General features: G+C 35.1%; 1 protein-coding gene across 1 annotated transcript in view; it reads left to right on the plus strand.

Moving 5' to 3' along the window:
• Positions 1-12,049, plus strand: part of LOC124612916 (tryptophan 5-hydroxylase 1) — a 270,706-nt gene that overhangs the window by 198,786 nt on the left and 59,871 nt on the right. The gene's annotated exons all lie outside the window — the stretch shown is intronic.

Consider the following 12,049-nt stretch of genomic DNA (forward strand, 5'->3'; position numbering starts at 1 on the left):
TTGCCAGTGTGGAGTTTGTGTCTGTTCTGCGATGCCATCACTCTCCTGTCAGGAGAGTTAATTTGTAGTTGGAATGTGTAGGGCATACAAGAGGATTGCGTAGGTTATATTCAATCAGAAAGATTCCCAATGATAGTAATAAAATGATATTTATTAGATATGAAGAAATGCTCAATTTAAATTATGCTGCTTTTTGTGAATTGCCCAGCACAATTAGACATTTGAAGTTATTACAAGTCCTCTAAAATATTAAAGTCCTGTTACAATGCCTCTGAGTGATGCCCACGAGAATCCAGAGCTGGCCTATGATGCCTACAGAGCCTAAGTCTTGAAGACGCCAGATGAACATTGCAGCTTGTAGACTTGGTGGTAGTTGGAGACTGTACACGACTGAAGAGAACTGTCCATCATAGCTCAATGCTCTGACACTTAATGAAGCATCGACCAATTGCTATCCACACTTGTGATGTCCATGGGTTGACAGCTGTGGCTTCTGGTGGACATCAGTACAGTTCTTATTGCTAACCTAGACAACTACTGTGCTATGAGTATTTCAAGCACGGCTTATCAATTGTGATTCGGTGCTCTCTGGAGTCCTGAGCGCCATCATCATAGAGTGGCTGCTTGGATTTGGTGCAGGATCACATACTGGTGTTGTTGCTGTTGATTCTCTCAGCAGAAGGGATTATATTAGGCATACCCTACACATCAACAGGAAAAGGAAGGGTAAACTGGCTGGGCTAATAGCAGGAAATTTAAGGAGGGGAGGCACTGTCACGAGTAGTAAGATTCCAGTGGTTACAGGTGCTGAAGCAACACCTTCTTTTTAGGACAGGTGGGATAGAAAGAAGTCAAGTTCTAAGAGGGGTCAGGATTGGAACAAACCTTCAGTTTGAGAAAGAAACTAGACAGCATAATTCTGGCACACTGGATCAGCAATCACAGTTGTTGGCTAAAAATTTTCATCATTCAGCAGAAATTTAATTTCCACCCAGGTTTATCTGAATCAAAGTGAAATGTCTTTCATCAAAATGTTTAAGGGCTAAGAAGTAAAATTAATGTACTACTTATCTGCATTGATGAATTGGTCATCCAACCTAGTTGACGTAATCTGCCTCTCTGAACATCATGTCACCACTGGTACAGATGTATTAAGTGTTGCAGAATTTGTGTTAGCTTCTCACTTTTGAGGGCAGAAATGGAGGACGGAGGAGTTGCCACATTCATCAGGAGTTGTCATAAATTTAATAACATTGACATTCATAAATTTTGCCCAGAACAGCATATGGAAGCAGGTGCAACAGAAGTAGATTTTCATAATAAATAGTTCATAACAGTAGTGTATACCGAGTACCAGCAGGTAATATTAATCTGTTCATTAATAACTCTGAAGCTCTATTGGTGATTTTAATGTAGATTTTCTTGAAAACTCTTCCAATAAGAACTTATTGCAGTCAGTAGCACTCTCATTCAACTTAATTCATATTGTTAACTTTCCATCTAGAATAGCTAAGAGCTAAAAGACAGCAATTGATAATATCTTTATAGAAATGTCTAATGAACAAAATTATATTATAAAACCAATAATAAGTAGCCTCTCCAACCATGACATATATTGCTAACTGTAAATACTAATCAGCATATAAAAGCTACTAAATCAGAGTTCAAGAGGGCAGTCAGTAAGCCAAAAATTGATTGTTGTGGGAAATTCCTCAAACATGTGAGTAGGAGTGATGTGTACAATGCTTACAGCATGAATTAGACACACAACACTTTTATTAATAACATCCGTAACTTATTTAAAACCCATTTTCCACCAAAAACTAACGCAAATTAGACCAAAGCCTATAAAAAAAGTCATGGATTACTCAAGGAATAATGGTATCCTGTAAGACACTAAGGAAACTATGTCTATAGTCAAAAATAGTTCTGATGTATATGCTATAGATCATTACAAAACATAGTGCAAAATATTAAAGATAGCAATGTATCCATCAAAGCAAATGCAATATCGGAAATGAATAGTCACATCAAATTACAAAATGAGGAGAACATGGGATATAGTGAATGAAGAGATTTGTAGAACCAGAGGTGAAGAAGAGCACATATCATTGAGAGTATATGCAACATGGCTATCAGATATGTGCAGTGTTGCTGAACTTTTCAATAAGCACTTTATAACTGTTACTGAAATGATAGGGTTTCAGGTTCAGTAAATGCTGCCATGGAATATCTCAGAGCAGACATTACAAGTAACTACCATAATATAAGTATGACCCTCACATCACCAGTAGAAGTAATCTCCACCATAAAATCCTTAAAATAAAAAATAATAATAATAATCTGGTGGTTATGATAATATATCATCAAAGATAATTAAGCATTGTGCCTCTGAGTTTAGTGACATTGTAAGTTACAGGGTGACACTTATTGGACTATAGGAAATAAAATCACCATAATTTCTGAATGGTTTGCATTAGGATGTTCAAACTGCACAGTTGGCTGTGGGGCATGATGTGAATTAGTATGTGCAAGCATGGTTTGGTTTAGCGATGAATCCCACTTTCATTTGGATGGGTTTCCAATAAGCAAAATTGGCGCATTTGGGGGACTGAGAATCCACATTTCACTATCAAGAAGTCTCTTCACCCTCAGTGGGTGACTGTGTGGTGTGCAGTGTCTAGTCACGGAATAATCAGTGCGATATTCCTTGATAGCACGGTGACTACCAGACAGTACGTGGAGATTTTGGAAGATTATTTCATCCTCATTACCCAAAGTGACCCTGATTTCGACAACATGTGGTTAATGTAAGATGGAACTTGACCCCATCGAAGCAGGAGAGTGTTTGATGTCCAGGAGGAGCACTTTGGGGGCCACATTCTGGCTCTGGGGTATCCAGAGGCCACTGGCATGGGCCTTGATTGGCTGCCATATTCCCTGGATTTTAACGCATGCAACTCTTTTTTGTGGGGCTACATTAAAGACAAGGTGTACAGAAATAACCCCAAAATCATTGCTGAGCTGAAAACAAACATTAAGGAAGTCATCCACAACATTGATGTTCCATCACTTCAGTGGATCATGCACAATATAGCTATTCATCTATGCCACATCACCACCAATGAACATGTCACAACTTAAATCCGAGTATCTGTAGTAACATTCACATGTTGAATAAAGTGTGTGCACGCTGCAGTTTGTAACTAATTTATGTTTTTTCGTATAGTTCAACAATTTATTTATTTATTTTATTTATGTATTTAGCATCCGTGTCATCATACAAATGATATTAGATTTGTCATACACAGAAATTAAAATATAGAATGCACAAAATGAAATTGTCTATAATAAATGACAGCAAACTCACAGTTTCTTTCCACATAAATGGTTTATAGTAATTCGTTTCTCAGTAACAGTATATAACTAGTACTATAGAAGGTAAAATATAATAAAAGCTGAAACAAATGAAGATAGAAAATTTTGGAGGTTAGTTTGTAAAGTCATTTTCTTGGTCTTCAAGATATTCATTTATTGAGTAGTAACATTTATCAATTAAAAATTTTCTAAGTTCCAATTTAAAATTTGTATCGTCCTTTAAATCTTTAATGTACTGAGGCAGTGCATTATAGAGCTTAATGCCCATGTGGCTTACATGCTTCTGAGTTTGTGTTTCTCTTACTTGTTCTATGTGGAGATCATTCTTGTTCCTTGTGTTATAGTTGTGACAGTCTGGATTTGTGTGGAAATTGCTTAGATTAGCTTTGGTTAAGAGTACACATTTAAGTATACAGACTGATAGCAGAGTAAGTATTCCTAACTTTTTGAAAAGAGGTCTGCAGTGATCTTGTGTCGGAGTGTGGGTAATCATTCAAACAGCCCAGATTTTGAGCTGGCCCAGAACACTATTCCAAATGAGGCAACAGAATGAAAGTATTCGAAGTATGCCATTCTGATGCCTTCTAAAGTGCAAACATTTGCAATAACTCTCAGTGCAAAGCAGGCTGAGTTAAGTCTGTGTGTAAGAAATTTTACATGGTGTTTCCAATTCATAGCTTCATCTATATCCATTCCTAACACTTGTGCAAAATGCACTCTCTCTATTAGTCTATCATCCAGTTCTAGATTAATGTCTTCATCCTGAATCATTTTACCAAACTGTATGTAATTTGTTTTCTTTGCATTGAGTGTAAATTTGTTTGCACTGAACAAAGTCTCAATACTTTTTAGGATTTTGTCAGTAGTTGACTGTAATTAGTTTTTAAAGTCACTCACTATCAGACTTGTGTCATCCACATATAGTACAATTTTGGCTTTATCATATTGTAACTGTAAATCATTGACATATATGAGAAAGAGTAGTGGCCCTAAGATGCTGCCCTGGGGTACTCCTAAAGGAACTTCTTTTGCTTCTGAAACTAATCTTATTTTTTGATTTGAATTTACAATGGTGAGCTCTACAATCTGATATCTGTTTTTGTGATATGACTCAAACCACATTTTAACTCTTCCTCTAATACCTACTGCTTCCAACTTATCAAGGAGGATTTCATGGCAGACCGTATCAAAAGCTTTAGATAGATCTAAATTGATTCCTACTACACTTTTGTTTTTCTCCAAATTTTTAATTATTTCTTGGGTGTAGTCTATGACTGCAGTTTCTGTGCTTCGTTTTGCACAAAAACCATGTTGATTACTAGTTTGTGGTTTGTTGTCTGAGTTACTGATTAAATGGTCATTATATAACAACTTTGCCTTTGCTATATAAATACAATACAATACAATATTATTGCCTAGGTAACTAGTGACTCTCAATTTCATCAGTTTCTCTAATATTTTGGAGGAAGCAGTAAGAAGTGATATGGGACGGTAGTTTTCTATTTTATGACTGTCTCCATTTTCAAGTAGTGGTTTCACTTTTGAGATCTTCAGTCATTGAGGAAACACACCTTCACTAAAGGATAAATTTGCAATATGTGCTAAAGGTTTTGCAATCTGCACTGCAGGCCTTATTATGATTGAAACTGGTACTTCATCAACACCTGCTGACATTTTTGGTTTTAAGCTTCTAATCGCTCTAATTACTTCCTGTTCATTTGTTGAAGGAATATTCAGGCTGCAGGCAACCCTTGGAGCATGTATTATTTTTTGTTTTGTGGAGTTTAAGTTTACTGAATGTGGTACATTTAAAAAATAGTTATTAATATAGTTTGCCATTTCCTTCTTTTCTGTATTGCAATTTTCACTGCTTTTGAGTATTATTTCTTCCTCTTCTCCCCAGGTAGTAGTTTCATTCCTCACAATGTCCCATATAGTTTGTGGTTTGTTGTATGAGTTACTGATTAAATGGTCATTATGTAACAACTTTGCCATTGCTATTGCCTTTCGGTATATTTTTCTGTATGTTTTTACATATTCTACAAACTGTGGATCTGAGCAAGTTTTAATTTCTTGGTTCAGTCATTTCATGGTTACACTGGAAATCCTAATGCCTGTAATTATCCAACATTTGCGTGCTTTTTGTTCTGAAGACTTGGACCTCACTAACTACTTAGGGAAACACATTTCAAATTGTAACGTGAATATAGAAGAAAAGGTATTATACACATTTGCACTTGATTCTGATCTCACATATGTCCAGCTTTCATTGGTTAGACAGTTAAAAAAATGTGTGCAGTTTTCTTTACAAAAAATTCTTTTATAAGTGTGGCAAGAAGTTTTTTTCACATGGAACGGTAAGGACAAGAGCATTGTGATCAGTTAAACCAAGGTCAGTGTTATTTACCTCCACTTCATTGGAATCTATGTTTGAGAATATATTATCTATGAGGGTATGTGATGTGTGTGATATTCGGGTAGGACCTATTACATGGGGTAACATGTTAAAACTCTGTAAAATATTCAGAAATTTATCTTTAACCGTATTATTGCACATAAGATTTATATTAAAATCCCCACAAAGAAGCCCAGTAGCTTTTTCATTGTACCCAATGTTTAACATAATTTCTAGTTTTGAAAAAAATTTATCTACATCTCCACACGGTGACCTGTACACAATCATTACTATCATTTTCCTTTGCTTACCATATAACTTTTCAATATCTCATCTCCTTTTGAATTTTATCCCTGTTTTTGTATAAATACGGACACCACCACTTCTGGCATTTTCCCTACAGTAAGAGCTAGATAGTCTAAAAGGGTAAATAATGATGTTTAATTCATATTCCCTACACCAATGCTCCGAAAGACACAAGCACTCAATGTTAAACTCATCTAAAGCAACTTCTTGTTCAAGGTATTTATTTCTTAGAGACTGAATATTTAGATTCATAACTTGAAAAGAATTTGATGGGATCCTAGATTTAGTTACACTTACAGTTTGTTTTATCAAACTGGTCATAGAGAAGTTGGTTGTCTGCACATTTGTTGAAAGTTCTATACTGCAACTTTTCCTGTTCTGGGGTAGAAAAAATCCTGGTTCATTCCTGAAGGTTGTTTTGGTCTTAAGCTCATTTTTCCATTCTTCGGTGTGTTGGTTGTCACTGTAGGCTGCACTGATCTTGTTTTCCATTATTCTTGCAACTACTTGTAATAGTGGAGTGTTTCCCTGAATTATTGATCTTGCTTTCAGACTTCTGTGTGCTTGTTCCAGCAGGAGTGAGCTGTACGGCATTTGTTATTACATTGGTTCTTGAAGCTGTTGGACTGGTCCTTTAGGCACAGATTTCATAGTTAGAGAAGGTGCCGTGGTTGTTACCTTCGCATCTATACACATATTAGAGTACTGTGTTGGGTCTTCAGCTTCCATTTGTAATATAATAGGATCATCATCTTTCTTGTTAATAAATTTCCAGATGAGCTTTTTTATTTGTGTACAGACATATTGCTTTCCCATATTATTCAAATGCATACCATGTCCGGTATAATGCACTCTTTCTAAGCCATCAAGTTTTAAAAACAATGTATTTGGGAAGGCTTTGGTAATCTTTTCCAGTTTTCTGTTCGTGACTTCAATTTCGTTGTTTACACACGAATTTGGAACTAGATCTTTTCCGAGTGGTATGCTTGATAACACTACATTTAGATTTTTTAAATTATTCAGGGCCCTTCTAGCAGATCTGATGGCTTCTCTGGCATTGTTTTGGTAGACATCATTTGCACCACCAAATATTAAAACAACATCCTTTATAGTTAGTGGGCCTGCTAGTGTTTTGCAGTCCTGTGTGATTTCATTCATTGGAGCACCCGGCTTAACTATACCTGTTGCATTAGCTTGTAGTTTTTTCAACATTTCTGCTATTTTTCGGCCTTGACTGTCAGCAAGAATAAGTATTTCTCCTTGAAATCCAATGTGTGCATTTGTATTGTATTTGTGTTCTGGTCTGTCGCTTTTTTTATAATACACTGTATGCGTGTAACCAGTCTTTTATCAGTGGAATATATCCTAAATGGTTGAAACATGCTGAAGTTAAGCTTTTTTATAAGAAAGGAGATAAAGAAATACCATAAAACTTCTATCCAATTTCACTTTTGACCATATTCTCAAAAATTTTAGGAAAGATAATATACAGTTGTCTTCTTAACCATCTGACCACAAATACAGTATTATCCAGGTCACAATTAAGATTTCTAAGGGGCTGTAATATTGAGAGTGCTATCTACACATACAGTGAGAATGTACTTAACTCATTAGACATAAATTACAGGCTACCAGTATCTTGTGAGATATATCAAAGGCATTTCGCTGTGCAGATCACAATATTCATACAAATAAATTAAAATATTACAGTGTAACAGTAAATGCTGCAAATTGGTTCAAAGCCTGTACCTCTGATTAGATTAGATTAGATTAGATTTACTTTCATTCCAATTGATCCGTAGTGAGGAGGTCCTCCAGGATGTGGAACATGTCAGAAAAACAACAATACATGACAAATATTTAAACTAAAACAAATAAGCTAATGTACCATTCCACAGGTCCCAAGTGGAATGATCGTCATTTTTTAATGAACACTAAGAGTCATTTTACAAATACTATTGCACTGAATTTAAAATAAAAAAGTTTTATATTTATTTATAAGGTAAGAAACATGTAATACAACTACTGTAATACTTATTTACAATGAACACATTACTGCACTGAAATGGTGCAGAAGTTAGATTATACTTACACACACACACACACACACACACACACACACACACACACACACACACACACACACACACAAATTTTCAGTGAACACATTACTGCACTGAAATTGTGCAGAAGTTATGTTGTACTTATATACAAATCAGTTGGTTTTCCTCAGAAATTCATCAATGGAGTAGAAGGAGTTGGCCACCAATAAATCCTTTACGCTTCTCTTAAACTGAATTTCATTGGTTGTTAAGCTGACAGAAAACAAAGGGTGTCAACAGGAAAGAGACATGTATTAAGCTATCAGGCATCATCCATCTGGGAAACAATAACATGTGGTGTCCTCCAAGGTTCCATCTTACGACTCTTACTTTTTCAGGCACCTTTCATCAGTAACATTACTATATGCCAAGTTTGTTTTGTTTGTAGATGGTACAAACATTGCAATAAATATTAAATCTGGTATAGACATAGAGAGGTCAACTAATGAAATTTTCGTGGATGTCAATAAATGATTCCTAGCCAATTCTCTGCCACTAATCCTTGAAAAAACATACTATATGCACTTCAGAACTTGTAAAATGTTTCCTGCCAGTGTATGGCTAAAATATGATGACAAACAGATAGAAAAAGTTGACAGTGTGAAATTCTTAGTAATACAGCTTGATAATACATTTAAGTAGGAGAAGCACATCACAGAACTGCTAAATCATCTAAATGACTCTCTATTCAGTATGTGAATGTTTCCAGACATAGGTGATATAAAAATAAAAGGCTAGCATACTATGTTTATGTTCGGTCCAAAATGGCATATGGGATAATTTTCTGGGGTACCTCATCAAACTAAGCCAAAGTTTTCTGAACCCAAAAACATGCAATACAAATTATATCTCCTGTGAACTCAAGAATGCCCTGCAGCGGGGTGTTTAAGGAACTGGGGATGCTAACTTCTCATTCCCAATATATTTACACCTTAATGAAATTTGCCATTGAAAGTCTCTCTCTCCAGCTCAGTTCATGAATCAACACTAAAAATAATAATAAATTTCATGAAGATTTAAAGTCACTTACTTTGGTTCATAAATGTTCCACTGTTCAGCAATGCATATTTTCAATGACATGCCAGCACCCATGAAAGTTCAGTTTGAGAAATGTCTAAAGGATTTATTGGTGGCCAACTCCTTGCAATCCATTGATGAATTTCTTAGCAGAACCGACTGATGCACATACGTTGTTAATCATATCACATAAAGTGAGTATTACATACAATCTGACTTCTGTACAGGTTTTGTGCAGTAGTGTAAGTGTTGTAAATAAGTGCTGTTCACATTAACAAGGGCAATTGCGTTTGGTATCTGTGGAAGGTATATTAGAATATCTGTTCTTATTTTGCAAATATTTATTGCATATTCTTGTTTTCTGGCACAGTCCACAACCCAGAGGATCTCCTCACTATGGATCAATTGGAACAAAAAGTACACCTATCTAATATTGACATATGGGAGAGTGTCATAAAGATGCTGAAAGAACTGAATTGGCAGATGCTTGAAGATAGATGCAAATTGTCTCTTGAAATATTATTTAGAAAGTTTCTAGCAGCAACTTAAACTGATGGAACTAGAAATATATTACCACCCCTAAGTATTGTTCTTACAGGGATCAGAAAAACAAAATTAGATTAATTACAGCATGCACAGAAGCGTTTAAACAGTCATTCTTCTTGCACCTTGTACATGAATGGAACAGGGAATAGGTCCTAGTAACTGTTACAATGGAACATATCCTCTCCCATGAACTTGATGTAGATACAGCCAGCAACCAGGTTGTCAACACAGCTGGTCAGTTACTATACCTGAATAGGACGCTGTACAGTAATTACAGTACAGCTGGTATATGACATTGCTGATTTTACATGTGATCTTATGTTTGATTGAGTAGAAAATGCCTGTGAAAGGGTGGTTGTAGGAGGTGACGGGAGACCAAAAAGGACAGGGCTTACACCTGAGTGCATACATTAATGGTGTGTGAGGAGGTGTATCGAAATTGGTGATGTCGAAGGGATGGTTTAGAACTTTGCATATGCAAGGTAGGTGATAGAACTCTACTTTTGGGAATGAAGGTCAGATTTTGTGTGGGATATTGCTCATCTGATAACATTACAAGATGTCATGGATTTTTGAAGGCCTGGTGATAAGAGGAATACTGGTTTCTTACTTGGTCACCATCAGCTGCTTTCTTGGTATCAAGGGATGAAATAGCACATTAAATCTGTTTCTGGAGCAGCTGAGGAGGATTAAGATAATGTACTAAATTCTTTAAAAATGGTTTGCGTGATTTTTTGCTGTTTGTCCTTAGAGACTTATGAGGTCTATTTAAGATTGTATTAAATATGACTGCCAATAAATTAAGTTTCAAAAATGCTCTTTATTATTTGATAATCCTTGTTCCCACATGTTTTTGTATGTTATTATTTTGTATATGGAAGTGCAGACAGACTGTTATTTTGTTAGTCTGTCCTCAGTAAACCACTTAAAACTGAATCAGTGCATTCTAGATTAGATTAGATTAGATTAGATTAATACTAGTTCCATGGATCATGAATACGATATTTCGTAATGGTGTGGAACGAGTCAAATTTTCCAATACATGACGTAATTAAGTTAATTTAACAACATAATTAAGTTAATATAACAACTTTTTACTTTTTTGTTTTTTTTATTTTTTTTAATAATTTTTTGTTTGGTTTTTTTTCTTTTTTTTCTTAATTTATATCTAAAAATTCCTCTATGGAGTAGAAGGAGTTGTCATTCAGAAATTCTTTTAATTTCTTCTTAAATACTTGTTGGTTATCTGTCAGATTTTTGATACTATTTGGTAAGTGACCAAAGACTTTGGTGGCAGTATAATTCACCCCTTTCTGTGCCAAAGTTAGATTTAATCTTGAATAGTGAAGATCATCCTTTCTCCTAGTATTGTAGTTATGCACACTGCTATTACTTTTGAATTGAGTTTGGTTGTTAATAATAAATTTCATAAGAGAGTATACATACTGAGAAGCTACTGTGAACATCCCTAGATCCTTAAATAAATGTCTGCAGGATGATCTTGGGTGGACTCCAGCTATTATTCTGATTACATGCTTTTGTGCAATAAATACTTTATTCCTCAGTGATGAATTACCCCAAAATATGATGCCATATGCAAGCAATGAGTGAAAATAGGCGTAGTAAGCTAATTTACTAAGATGTTTATCACCAAAATTTGCAATGACCCTTATTGCGTAAGTAGCTGAACTCAAATGTTTCAGCAGATCATCAATGTGTTTCTTCCAATTTAATCTCTCATCAATGGACACACCTAAAAATTTTGAATATTCTACTTTAGCTATATGCTTCTGATTAAGGTCTATATTTATTAATGGCATCATACCATTTACTGTACGGAACTGTATGTACTGTGTCTTATCAAAATTCAGTGAGAGTCCGTTTACAAGGAACCACTTAGTAATTTTCTGAAAGACATTATTGACAATTTCATCAGTTAATTCTTGTTTGTCAGGTGTGATTACTATACTTGTATCATCAGCAAAGAGAACTAACTTTGCCTCTTCATGAATACAGAATGGCAAGTCATTAATATATATTAAGAACAACAAAGGGCCCAAGACTGACCCTTGTGGAACCCCATTCTTGATAGTTCCCCAGTTTGAGGAATGTGCTGATCTTTGCATATTCATTCTGTTATGGTAGTAATTATATTTCCTCAATTTTTCCTTTAATGAATAAATTGACATCCTCTGCAGATAGCATGGTACTGTTTTTGAATCTTTTACATGTGAAAGTAGGTTGAAAAATTCCATCACATGTGCATGTTTTTAAATATACAAACCTGCCTTTGAACTAAGTCATT

This window comes from Schistocerca americana, chromosome 4, assembly GCF_021461395.2.
Source record: "Schistocerca americana isolate TAMUIC-IGC-003095 chromosome 4, iqSchAmer2.1, whole genome shotgun sequence".
Taxonomy (NCBI): domain Eukaryota; kingdom Metazoa; phylum Arthropoda; class Insecta; order Orthoptera; family Acrididae; genus Schistocerca; species Schistocerca americana.